Below are 14,592 nucleotides of genomic sequence, written 5' to 3' on the forward strand. Positions count from 1 at the left end.
AAGATGCTGTAACAATGTCTATAGTGGAAGAGAATTACACCCTATTCATCTCATCAGCTCTGTTTCCAGTGAAGGATTCTACCTTCTCCCCTCTCCCTGCCCCCTCCCCCCAAACCAGAGAGTGGTAGAAAGCTGGAACGCTCTTCCGAAGGCTGTTATAGAGGAAAGCACCCTTCAGGGATTCAAGACAAGGTTGGTTAGGTTCCTACTAGAACAGAACATACGCAAGTAAGGCTAGACTCAAATAGGGCACTGGTCTTTGGCCTAAGGGCTGCCGCGTGAGCGGACTGCTGTCCACGATGGACCACTGGTCTGACCCAGCAGCGGCAATTCTTATGTTCTTAAACCAGCATCTCTTGGTCTAGCACCTATGAAGCTAGCAGTTCCAGTGAGCAATAAGTAGGAGACTTCCTGGTTCCAAATAAGAGAGGTGATACTGTGGGTAATGGCTACTTTTAATAGCAGCTATGAATTTCTTAGGCATGCATGAGTTTCTCCAGTTTTTCATCAATAGAAACCAGTCCTGCTCCTTAGGAAAACCAAGTCTATAGACAAAAGAAAGACAATGGGTAAAGCCTTGGTCTGTTTTTGGTCTTGGTGTTGGTTTATGTTTTGTTAGGTCAAGGCATGATCTACTGGGACTCGTGAAAGTTTGACACATGAAAGGAAAGAGAAGGGAAAACAGAGAGAGGTTATGTGTGTGTGTTCATTGCAAAGAACTCCTGGCTCTCAGAGAACGAGCCCATTCTCTTAAGGTTAGAGTGACAGACTTGGAGGAGCTGAGAAAGACAGAAAGATACATAGGGGAGACCTACAGGGGTGTTGTAGAGAAGTCCCACCTCCAGTCTGGCAGCCCCTGGCGAGGTAGGAAATCATCCTGTAGCCAGGTATTGCCCACCAGAGAATGCAATATCCTCTCACACCGAGGATGTGTCTCCAGGGGCTTCTGCCCAGGAGGGAAGGGTTAGGACAGCTGTTGTAGTTGGTGATTGGCTGGTGGATGTGATGCTCACCTGATCACTTGTCTGCATGGTGCAAAGATGGTGGACCTCATAGTAACATAGTAGATGATGGCAGATAAAGACCCAAATGGTCCATCCAGTCTGCCCAACCTGATTCAATTTAAATGTTTTAAATTTTTTCTTCTTAGCTATTTCTGGGCAAGAATCCAAAGCTCTACCCGGTACGTGCTTGGGTTCCAACTGCCAAAATCTCTGTCAAAACTCACTCCAGCCCATCTACACCCTACTAGCCCATCCTCAACCAAAAGGCCATATACAGACACAGACCGTGCAAGTCTGCCCAATACTGGCCTTAGTTCAATATTTAATATTATTTTCTGATTCTAGATCCTCTGTGTTCACCCCACGCTTCTTTGAACTCAGTCACCGTTTTCCTCTCCACCACCTCTCTCGGGAGCGCATTCCAGACATCCACTACCCTCTCCGTAAAGTAGAATCTCCTAACATTGCTCTTGAATCTACCACCCTCAACCTCAAATTATGTCCTCTGGTTTTACCATTTTCCTTTCTCTGGAAAAGATTTTGTTCTACGTTAATACCCTTCAAGTGTTAGATAGGATTTTAGATAGTGCTGGGATGCAGCCAGCTGTCTTGGAACAAGTAGGTACTAAAGACATTGAAAAATGTGGGAGGGAGGTTCTAGAAGCCAAATTTAGGCTCTTAGGTAGAAAGCTGAAATCCAAATCCTCCAGGGTATCATTTTCGAAAATGCTCCCCGTTTCATGCGCAATACCCAAGAGGCAGGCAGAGTTCAGAAGTCTCAATATGTGGATGAGACAATAGTGCAGGGATGAGAGATTTAGATTTGTTAGGAACTGGGCAACATTTAACAAAGGGGGAGTCTATTCCAAAAGGATAGACTCCACCTTAAACAGGATGGAACCAGGTTGCTGGTGCTAACATTTAAAAAGAAGATACAGCAGCTTTTAAACTGAGATATGAGGGGAGGGGAGAGAGAAGCCAACAATTGTCCAGGACCGGATGTTTCAGTGTGGAGTATCCTTGAAGGGTTCTATTGAAACAGGACATTAAGGGAATCCCAATACAAAGGTTTCAGTAGAAAAACAGGAGTGTTTAAGAGGAAATCAGAGTAAAGGACACAAATTATCCCCATCAACTTCTAAGCAGCCTGAAGGTGCAAGGAAAAACCACAATTGAAGTGTCTATACAAATGCTAAAATAAGACTAAATATAACACTAAATGAAGATGTAGATATAATAGGCATCTCAGAAATCTGGTAAAAGGACAATCAATGGGACATTGTGTTACCAGGGTACAAATTATGTCACAAGGATAGAGTAGATCAAATTGGAGGAGGGGTTGCACTATATGTTAAAGAGGGAATTGAATCAATCAAAATAAACATTCTGCATGACATAGCAGTGTGGAATCCAAACGGATAGAAATTCCATGTGTGAAGGGAAAGAGTGATCATAACATGATCAAATCTGAGCTGATTTCTGGAGTGAAGTCATTATAGAAATCTACTGTAGCACCATTTACTTTTTGAAAGGGCAACTACGATAAAATGAGGAAAATGGTTAAAAAGAAGCTAAAAGGATCGATAGCAAAGGTTAGGACTTTAAAGACAGGCATGGACGTTATTTAAAAATGCCTAGACCAGATGTATTCCATGTATTATAAAAGGTGGAAAGAAGAGAAAACAACAGACAGCATGGTTAAAAAGGTGAAGTGAAAGAGGCTATTAGAGCCAAAAGAACGTTCTTTAAAGAATGGAATAAAGATCCAAATTAAGAAAAGAGCCTAGAAACTAACTGATAGTGTGGAATAAAAATATTGTAAATCACAGGAGCCAGGGGCGTAGCAAGGGTGAGAGATGCCACTCCCCCACCCCCTTTTCTGCCTCCCCACCCCCATCTGCTCCTTCCCTGCCCCCTCATGCCAAGCTCGCACGCCCCTTCCCTTCCCCTGTACCTCTTTAATGTTCCCTACACGAGCGGCAACCCTAATCTGCTGCTCACTCCAGCATTGGCTCTTCCTCTGACGTCACTTCCTAGCTGCAGGTCCAGGAACGGACATCAGAGGATGAGCCAACGCTGGTGCAAGCAGCAGGTTGGGGTTGCTGCCCACGTCACAAATGTTACAGAGGTTCGGGAGAAGGGAAGGGGTGCATTTGGGAGTGGGGAAGGAGTGGGAGTGGAAAGGAGACACCCCTATCAAGACGGCACCCAGAGCGGACTTCGCCCCCTCCCCCTTACAACATAAGCACTGGCAAGCTAGATGCAAAGCATTGATAAAGAAAGCTAAAAGAGAATATGAAAAGAAACTTGCCAAAGAGGCAAAAACTCATAGTAACATCTTTTTTCAGGTACATCAGAAGCAGAAAACCTGAGAGGGAATCCATGGGGGTAGAAACATAGAAAGATGACGGCAGAAAAGGGCTACAGCCTACCAAGTCTGCCCACTCTACTGACCCACCCCATTAAGTCTGAGTGCTGCTCTACCCACATAGGGATCCCACATGGATGTCCCATTTATTCTTAAAGTTGAGCACGCTGGTGGCTTTGATCACCTGCACCGGAAGTTTGTTCCAGTGATCTACCACCCTTTCTGTGAAGAAATACTTCCTGGTGTCACCACTAAATTTCCCTCCTCTGAGTTTGAGCGGGTGCCCCCCTGTGACTGAAGGTCCCTTAGGAAAGAATATGTCGTTTTCCACCTCGACACGACCTGTGATGTATTTGAATGTCTCAATCATGTCACCCCTCTCCCTGCGGTACTCATGGAGGAATTAATTCTTTGCTTTGGTCTTTACAGAAGAGAATAGAAGAGATCTACCTGAGCCAGAAATGAAGGAACTGAAAGATATCTTGGTGAACCCAGAAGTACTGAGCCATATCGACAAGTTAAAGAGTGATAAATCACCTGGACTGGACGGTATACATCCCGAGGTACTGATAGAACTCAAACATGAAATTGCTGATCTGCTATTAGTCAATGTTATGCTGATTTTTTAAAAGCGTTCCAGGGGTGATCCGGGAAATTACAGACGAGTAAGCCTACTACTGCCACTAGTTCTCATTTATATAGCGCTGAAAGACGTATGCAGCACTGTACGTTCTGACATTTATAGACGGTCCCTGCTCGGAAGAGCTTACAATATAACCTGGACAGACAGACGTGACATTTAGGGTTGGGGATGCAGAACCCAAGGTGAGAGGAGTTAGGAGTTGAAAGCGGTCTCGAAGAGGTGGGCCCCTACGTTAGGTTTATCGCCAGCCTCAGCGGTATTAGCTCCGATGCTCATTGGAATTCCTATGAGCCTTCGGAGATTTTACCGCCATGGCCGGCGATAAAAAAGCCTAACAAGGCTTCTTAAAAAAGGGCCATAATGAAGCAAAAAAATAAATCCTTATTTATTGATTTCTCACCATAAACTCTCATTAAGTTTATCTAGCACCCGATTTCCTCCCCCCCTCCATAAATATACCTTTTCTTTCTTTACAAAGTAAGTTTACCTTTGTATGTGAAATAAAATGGTACACTTGATTTATTGTGTAGCATTTCAAAAACATACACAGCAAAGAGTAATATGCACATTTATTAATTCATTCAAAATTCTATTATCTATTTTTCCTATTTCTTTAAGTTTGTCCCCTGAACTTTTGTGATTAGAGCTATTAGATAAATCATAAAGCATCTGACATTTACTGCATCCAGACAGCCAAGCCTGGCTAGGAGGTCACAGGTGACATCCCTTACGCTGAAAGAACCAAACAGATCTTGCTCTAGGTGAGGTCTCTAGGTGAGATGTACAAATATCTCACGGGGCCGTATTGAGGTAGAAGAGGATATCTTTTTTTCTCAAAGACCTACGGCGACAAGAGGTCATCCGTTGAAACTCAAGGGTGGGATATTTCATGGTGACACCAGGAAGTACTTCTTCACCGAGAGGATGGTTGATAATTGGAATAGTCTTCCGCTGCAGGTAATTCAGGCCAGCAGCACGCTGGACTTCAAGAGAAAATGGGATAAGCATGTGGGATCACTTCAGGGAAGAATTTAGGGGGTGGGTCATTAGAGTGTGCAGACTTGTTGGGCCGTGGCCCTTTTCTGCCGTCATCTTCTATGTTTCTAACTGTGGTATGAACATTAATGCTCCTTATGGGACCCGCGGGGGGAGCAGGTTAAAGAATTTGAAAAGGAATGACTCCAAAACTAAGAACATTTTGACTTGACAAAGGACATGTGTTACTCCATCAGATCGGTACTGTTCAAATACCAAAAGTACAGAGTTAGTAACTTCTCTTATAAATGGTTTATCCCTTCTAGATAACTCAACCAATAGTAAGTATATGAAACTAGAAAAAGACACCAGAAAGTTCAAGAAAGGAATAAGGACCATGATTTTCACAGACCACTTTAATGAATAAATTTTCAGGGGGGAGTAGCAACAAGGAGAAAATAATGGCCTGGAACACGATAGGACGAACAGAGGAAAAATTCACAAAGGTAGAATATATGATAAAAACACAGACAATAGAATTATAATCTATATACAGTACTTAAAATGAATGTAGTATGTAAGATAAATGTAAATAAAGGGTAAATATAGTAATCTAAAATGCACATATAGGGTGAAGATAGCATGTAAATACTGTACACTCATCGAGAATATGTAAATGTACCACACCAGTTTGCCCAAAAGCACCAAAAACAACAGAACACTTCTGAAACTCATGTATGGATAACCATCGCAGAAACATCCTAATTCTGTACTAAAACTCATCAATCATAGCTCATGCATTGTAACACCATTACTGAAGCTCGTGTGTCGTAACTTCATTATAAAATCTCATAAATCGTAGCTTATATTGTAACACCATAACTGAAACTCTGAAGCTCGTGTATTGTAACATCATTACAGAAGCTCATAAATCGAGCTACAATGAACGCTTCGGAAAACTGGGATTGTTCACTCTCGAGAAGAGAAGAATGCGCGGGGATCTGATAGAGACTTTTAAAATACTAAAAGGAATCGACAAAATAGAGCAAGAAACGTTATTCACGTTGTCAAATGTGACTCGGACAAGAGGTCATGGACTGAAACTGAAGGGAGACAGGACCAGGACAAATGTCAGAAAATACTATTTCACCCAGCGAGTGGTGGACCCCTGGAACGCACTCCCGGAAGAGGTTGTGGCGGAAACTACCATTCTAGGATTTAAGGGCAAGTTGGACGCACATCTTCTTGCAAGACACATTGAGGGATACGAGGGACCAAGGTCCTCGTTGGGGAACACCTAGCTGAGCCTCCACGGGTGCAGACCACCGGACTAGATGGACCCACGGTCTGATCTGGTGCGGGCATTTCTTATGTTCTTAAGATCTGAAGCTCGTGTATTGTAACATCATTACAGAAGCTCATAAATTTCATGTATCGTAACATCATTATAAAATCTCATAAATCGTAGCTTATATTGTAACACCATAACTGAAGCTCATGTATTGTAACATCATTATAAAAGCCCATAAATTTCATGGATCGTAACACCATTACTGAAGCTCATGTATCGTAACACCACTGTAGCTCATGGAAACCATTCTGAATTGACTACCCAGTCATTAGTAGTGGACGCGTTATAGAAGCTTTCAATAAATAATAAATCACTCAGGCCCTCTTTAACAAAGGCGATCATCGTGGCGGGCCACAGCAATCGCCCCAACGCTCATAGGGATTCAGTGGGCGCTGGAGCTTATGCTGCGCAGTAGCCACTACCACATCTTTGTAAAAGGTGATGAGGTCAGTGTTGGATGGAAAAGATCTCAGTAACGCTACCGTGGATTATTTATTCAACCTCCAGGCCATATAGCACATGATCGTTGATCAGAAAAACCTTCCTTATAATACTTATTAAGTCCTTTATGTATGTATTACTTTTGTTTTTCTGTATCCATGCTAGATAAAATATATTGATTTTAGTTAGGGGAATTGCCTTTTTTTTTTTTGTCTGCTGAAGCATTTTTATACCTGGGTTTACAAATGACAGTGTTTTCAATCCTAGTCTGCTTATCATGCAAGGTCACAGGAGGACACACATCTTTAAACTCTTAAAGCTTTAGAATTATTCATGAGAAAGGATTCACCATTCCAGCATCTCGTTTAAAACTGTCTCCAGAAGCAACAGTACTATTTCCTCCCTTCATGGCATCATTTTCATAAAGAATAGAGGCTTATCAGATTTACCAGACGTCTGTGTGTGTTGTGGTTTGGGTTTCTATATGTACTATTCTCACACCTTCCTAAAAGCAGATGAACCAAAACTGGCGTGACAGCTGGCTCTTGAAACATACATAAGCTATCCACCATATTTCGGCTAGCGCGGAGGTTAGCGCGCGCTACAAACGTGCGGGCGCTAAAAACCCTAGCGCGGCTGCGTAAAAGGAGCCCTATATTTTGCACATTATTATGTATATTTTGGGATCTGCAGCTTATTATTTTGCTTTATTCTTATACTTTTGTATTTGTAAAATTTCAATAAAATTTCAATTAAAAAAAAAAAAAAAGTATAGCCTTACTGGGTCAGACCAATGGTCCATCAAGCCCAGTAGCCCGATCTCAAGGTGGCCAATCCAGGTCCCTAGTACCTGGCCAAAACCCAAGGAATAGAAACATTCCAGAACCCCAAAAAGTAACAAAAGATTCTGGAATCCCAGAGAGTATCAACATTCCATGCTACTGATATCCAGGGCAAGCAGTGGCTTCCCCCATGTCTTTCTCAATAACAGACGATGGACTTTTCCTCCAGGAACTTGTCCAAACCTTTCTTAAAACCAGCTACGCTATCCACTCTTACCACATCCTCTGGCAACGCGTTCCGTACTTTTGAGTTTTTCACAGATGAGTGAGTTCTGGAGTGGGAGACAGAAGGCAAATTTGGCAATTCCCTCCTATGAAATAGAAAAAAGTAGAAAGTTAGGGAAGGGGGGAGGGGTTTCACTTCTACACTGCTGCAATGTTGGTAGAACACAGTTTCTCAGCAGCAGCGATTTTAAAAGTTTCTTTTTGGAACTGTTTTTAAAGAGTGTTTGGATACACCCAAGGATATTACACCTATTCCCCCCCCCCCCTCTCCTTTTAGAAAACCGTAGTGCGGTTTTTTAGCGTCGATATCCCTCCCGTTGCCAGGGGGTTGTGCAATGGCAGTAGGGAGTGGGCATCCCTCCTGATGATCTTCAATTTGGAGTCTTTTTAAAAAAAAAAAAAAATTGGGGGGGGGGGGGGGTTCTGAGCTGTCAAACCTTACTTTCCTGTCGGTGCCTGAGCCAATCAGCACTCAGGCACTGATTGGAAAGTATGTCTAAGACAGCTCAGACCCTGCTGGAAATCTTTGCCCGCAAATGTGCTACAACGAGGTTAGGGAATCACCTGGCAATGATAGAGAATCGCCCGGAGTGCTTCATTGCACTGCATTTGCATGGCAGAGTTGGAGACAGCAACGAAGCTCGTAAAGATCGTGGTGAGCCGTTCTGATAATCCGCCAGTAAAATACTGCCCTGCTAAACCGGCTGGAGCAAGTTAAAGCCACATTAGGCTTTTGAGAATCTTTCTCTCATCAGTCTTTCCAAAGTGGGTCACCGTGTGCCCTTTTGTTTCCGCTTCTTTAATTACTCTGTATACCACCTAGGTGGCTGGTAACTTGGGCGCAATAAAACTATTTAAAATGAATACATAAAAAACGTCCTCATAGAGGTTTCAGGTCTCTAAGGTATTCCCTTCCCTAGAACGTAGACAGCATTGCACCTGAAGAACAGAGAAGATCCCAGAGGCCACTTATTGACGTCTTGTTACTTCCTCGCTGCGGGAACAATTGTTGGTTTTAGGAATGACTTTCCAGTAAAATTAAAATAAAGATAACAAAGCAACCCCTTCCTTTACACAGCTGCGCTTGCGTTTTTAGTGCCGGCCGCCGCAGGAACAGCTCTGAAACTCAGAATTCCTACGAGCGTCGGCGCTAAAAAACGCAAGCGCGGGCTTTGTGAAGCAGGGGGTTAATAAACTAATACACGGTGAAGTTCTGAGTTCTCTAAGCGAAATGCTGCAGCCTGTTAGAGTGTAACTGAACATTTGAAGCCTGCGAAGCACCCACACAGAGCAGTGAAAGCCTGCCACCGTCAGCTGGCTCGCACTTCTCGGTTTGCAGCATCTCCAGGGACAGAGCGCATATGCAACAGAGCAGTGGATCCTCGGTGGTTGTGTGTGTGTGGGGGGGAGGGGGAAATCAAAATAAAGAGCTAAATAAACAGGACCTCATTTGCATGATCTGCATCCTTAGCTCCTCCCTGATAACTGCAGATCTTTGTTGGCTCTTTTGAGCATTACTCCCCCATCGGGGCAGGAAGCAATAACCGGGAGCAGCTGGATTTGCTTTAAAGGGTGACGAAATAGATTCACAAGTGATCGGGGGGGGAGGGGGGGTTCTGTAGAAACAATAAAGGAAAATGATAAAGTCTAGGCACGGACCAGAAAGTGAACACAGCACGGACAAAAAAATAAAATGACAAGATATCTGAATGGAGAGAGAGAGATTCAATAGCCAGGGCTTCAGATTAATTAACACCCCTGAAGGAAAAATAAAGCTGTTTCTTGCATTAACACCACTTCAGACGTATTCTCTCACACTCCCCTGTTTTGTATTGTATTCTCCACTCAATTTTAGGTCCTTTCTGCACTGACTCCTACCTAATGCAAATGTACACATTTGATTCTACCGAGAAAGGTGCCATGAGAACATCGGCCCAATATGCAAAACAATTGAACCAGTTTTAGAACGGATAAATTGCTTGGGCGGGGGCTACCCGCTGGTATCCAGCAGCATTTAACTGGCTAAGTGCCACTGAATATTGCAGTTAGGGTCAGTCACAAAGCTAACTGTCTAGGGGGCATTCCAGGGATGGAGTCAGCACAAAAATGGGGCCATAAAAATAGGTGTACTGTTTTTATATGGGAGCCCATGGCTGCTTAACTGATGAATATGGACTTAAGCAGCTTTAAAATAACCAGATATTCAAAGTCAAAAGTTGCACAGTCTGCGGCTTTGAATATCAAGGAATAACGCTGTCAGCGGTGAACCCGCGCACTCTCAACAACGAAAACATGACAGCATATAAAGGCCAAATGGCCCATCCACAGCATCCACCATCTCCTCCTCTCCCTATTGGCTAAGGCTCTTAACATTTGCATCTTGTCTTCCTATAGGCTAAGGCTCTTTACACTTGTATTGAGGTCATAGAGCTTTATGGTTATAGAAACATGATGGCAGATAAAGGCCAAATGGCCCATCCGCAGCATCCACTATCTCCTCCTCTCCCTATTGGCTAAGGCTCTTAACATTTGCATCTCCTCTTCCTATAGGCTAAGGCTCTTTACACCTGCATTGTGAGGTCATAGAGCTTTATGGTTAGAGAAACATGATGGCAGATAAAGGCCAAATGGCCCATCTGCAGCATCCACTACCTCCTCCTCTCCCTATTGGCTAAGGCTCTTAACATTTGCATCTCCTCTTCCTATAGGCTAAGACTCTTTACACCTGTATTGAGGTCATAGAGCTTTATGGTTATAGAAACATGATTGCATATAAAGGCCAAATGGCCCATCCACAGCATCCACCATCTCCTCCTCTCCCTATTGGCTAAGGCTCTTAACATTTGCATCTTGTCTTCCTATAGGCTAAGGCTCTTTACACTTGTATTGAGGTCATAGAGCTTTATGGTTATAGAAACATGATTGCAGATAAAGGCCAAATGGCCCATCCACAGCATCCACTATCTCCTCCTCTCCCTATTGGCTAAGGCTCTTAACATTTGCATCTCCTCTTCCTATAGGCTAAGACTCTTTACACCTGTATTGAGGTCATAGAGCTTTATGGTTATAGAAACATGATGGCAGATAAAGGCCAAATGGCCCATCTGCAGCATCCACTATCTCCTCCTCTCCCTATTGGCTAAGGCTCTTAACATTTGCATCTCCTCTTCCTATAGGCTAAGTCTCTTTACACACGCATTATGAGCTTTATGATTATAGAAACATAGTAACATGGCGGCAGACAAAGGCCAAATGGCCCATCTAGTCTGCCCAATGCCCATCTGCAGCATCCACTATCTCCTCCTCTCACTATTGGCTAAGACTCTTAACATTTGCATCTTGTCTTTCTATAGGCTAAGGCTCTTTACACCTGCATTGTGAGGTCATAGAGCATTATTGTTATAAGCTAAGGCTCTTAACACTTGCATTGTGAGGTCATAGAGCTCAAATATTATACTCATCCAAAATGTCCCCCAGTACTGTTTAAAAACCAAACAGAAAGATGGTGAATAATCTATCAAAAAATGGAGGAAAGACCTCAGTGTCTTACGGGGTGTCTAAAACTTTAACACCCCCACAGCCAAACTTGCTTCAACAGCAAGTTGAGACAAGAAGATGCATCCTTGGCCAGAAAAACTCCATCTCATTAATGCTTGTTCAACATCTAAAGTACCGGACTCTCAAAATCAGTGCAAGATCAGTGCATAAATATATTGTCATTCAAATTTTTAGTATTGAAAAAAATGCCAAACTTATCTGAACAAAGCAGTCTCGTGCAGTCTGATCATATGGTATAACAATAATGTCTCCATTTTGCCTGCACTGGGGTCAGGTTCACAGGACTGGAATTTCCTCGATCACCTCTCCAGCCATTTGTAAAACTTGGCATTACATTGACTAAAGGTGATGGGACTTGATATACTGTTTTTTCTGTGTGGTTTATACAATCAAAGTGGGTTAACTGGGGCAGTGAAGTGTTAAGTCACTTAATCCTTCACTGCCCCAGGTACATTAGGTAGACTATGAGCCCCCCAAGACAGATAGGGAAAAAGCTTGAAGTACCTGCATGTAAACTGCTTTGAGTATGGTTGTATAATTACAAAAAGGTGGTATACAAGTCCCAATCCCTTAAGTGACTTGCTCAAAGTCCCAAGGAGCTGCCGTGGGAATTGAACTCGCAACCTCAGGGTGCTGAGGTAACTGCTGTAACCACCCATAAGGTAGTTGAAAGCATACTTCAGGCTTAAGCATCTATGCTATGTATCTCTTTCTTTTTTGACCAACTGTAATTCAAGGGCTTTAAGGTATGGAATTAAGTCTGCCAAGAAGAGCAAGGAGCATGAATTAAAGATGCGAGTTAGGGCAGAGCTCAATAGAGGACTATCAAGTAGACCAGGTTAATCTGCAAAATGAAGAACTGGTAGGAACAGGCAGGAGAGGAAATCTTCACTGGGGGATGGAAAACAGTTTAAGCAGGAAACAAGCACTGCCAGACACAATCCTGGATAGACAGATTAGTTTACAACAGTTTACAATAAGAATTGCCATCCATTTGTATTTAACACTTCCAAAGAGTGGAAATCGGTATTGCATTCAGTCTTGTGGCCACACAGGGACACCCAGAGGACAGAGAGAGAACTGCATAATGTCATCTTGAGGCATCTTAAGATCTGGTTCTGGTTCTTACAGTAACACCCGATGGCTCTTTCTTCCAAATATAAGAAACAACAATAACAACAACAACAAAAAAATGAACAATTCAAGTCAACATGAAATCACAGACAGGGCCACGTGTGTATTACCGAGAAACAGACAATTTGGCACGGGTATGTGCTGAGATTTGTTTTAGCATGCAGGAACTCTTAGATGGTTAAGATGGGCTGGATGACCACAAAGCAGAATGTGTTCTGGGGCTAAGGATAGTAAGGAATATGCCAGGGAAGTGGACAAGGGAGGGGAAAATAAGAGCATCAAGAGGGAACGGCCACCAGAGTATAAAAATTCCCAAATCCTCTAGGTTGAGGTTACAGTGATATGAGCTGTACCGATACCAGCGACATAGCTGAAAGCATTTCTCTTCCCTTCAAAGTCAATCATTCCATAAAGGCACAACACTAAATTGTATCCTATGCATATCACTGTCACCTACAGGGAAACAGACTGGCTGCCTGGAAGCACAGAATAATTACAGACACACAGATATTTTACAGGTGATATTCAGGTTAATCATTTAGTTTCATCTGTTTTTGTAACATTATGGGGTCTTTTTACTTAACTGCAGTACATGCTAGTGCAGACAGGGGCAAACTACGGCCCATGGGCCATAGCCAGCCCGTTTAGTTTTTTAATTCAGCCCGCCGACCATCTGAACCCTGCCGACCGCGAGCCCTACATACCTCCCTCCAGAGCAACGTAGGGCTGCCAGCACTCTATACAGGCTGCTTCGTGGTCTTCTCTCATCGGGGAATTCCCTCTGCCGCATTACTGATGATGTCATCAGTAACACAGCACATGGAAGGCCCCGACAAGAGAAGGCCGCGAAGCAGCCTGTTTAGAGTGCTGCCAGCCTGACACTGCTCTAGAGGGAGGTATGTAGGGCTGGCGCTCGTCGGGGTTCAGATGGGAAGAAAGGATGGAGGGTCAGTGGCTGAGCAGCGGGGGCGGTGCTCAAAGGTTATGATGCACAAGGGATGGGAGGGATGGAAGCTGGGCAAGGGTTCTGCTGCACAGGGGGATGTGAAGGATGGAGGGTTAGAAAGATGCTCTTGGTCCGGCCCCTCTGTCAAATTTAAGAACCCATTGTGGCCCACGAGTCAAAAAGTTTGCCCCCCATGGTAAATTTGCTCATTTGCATGCATACACCATGCAGAAAAAGAAAATCATTTTCTATTTTTCGCAAAGGAGGCATGTTTGGGGGAGAGTGGGCATGACAGCTAACCAGTATGTGAGGCATTGCTGCACACTAATTGATTAGCATGGGGTTATTGAGATAGACATGGGGGAAGCCACTACTTGCCCTGGATCGGTAGCAAGGAATGTTGCTATTATTTGGGGATTTGTTAGCTGCTGGTGACCTGGATTGGCCACCGTGAGGACAGGTAAAGGGCAAGATGGACCATTGGTCTGACCCAGTATGGCTATTCTTATGCTCTTATGTGTGCCAAGTATAGGACAATGAAGCCATTGTGACATCACTGCTGAGGTTGGCTCTGAGGCACTGTGGAATGAGGCATTATGACATCACTGTCTCAGCTCTAGAATGTTCCTCTCATTGGGGTTCCAGAACCTTTCTATTCTTTGACATGCTGGAATGTTGCTACTCTTTGGGTTTTGCCCAGGTACTAGGGACCTGGATTGGCCACCGTGAGAAGGGGCTACTGGGCTTGATGGACCATTGGTATGACCCAGTAAGGCTATTCTTTTGTACTTTATATAAAATAGATGTCAGTAGGGGCTCACACAGTAACATTTTTAATGGCTGCATGCCCATGGCGAAATGAGCAGACAATGGGGAAGACAGCCTTTTTCCAGCTGCACAACTGGCCTTAGCATGCAGGAAAGCCATGAGCAACTGGTGCACAAAGGCTGTTTTTGCTGCAGCTGTAGTAAAAGGACCCCTCCCATTTCTCTGAGCATATTTTTGTAATCCTGTATTTCTCAGAGTGCTTTGAGAAGACTTCATCTGCTGCAAAATACAGCAGCTAAACTCATTAATTACTTTTGATTGAGCTACTGCATTTTTC

The sequence above is a fragment of the Geotrypetes seraphini genome, chromosome 15 (genome assembly GCF_902459505.1).
Source record: "Geotrypetes seraphini chromosome 15, aGeoSer1.1, whole genome shotgun sequence".
Taxonomy (NCBI): Eukaryota; Metazoa; Chordata; class Amphibia; order Gymnophiona; family Dermophiidae; genus Geotrypetes; species Geotrypetes seraphini.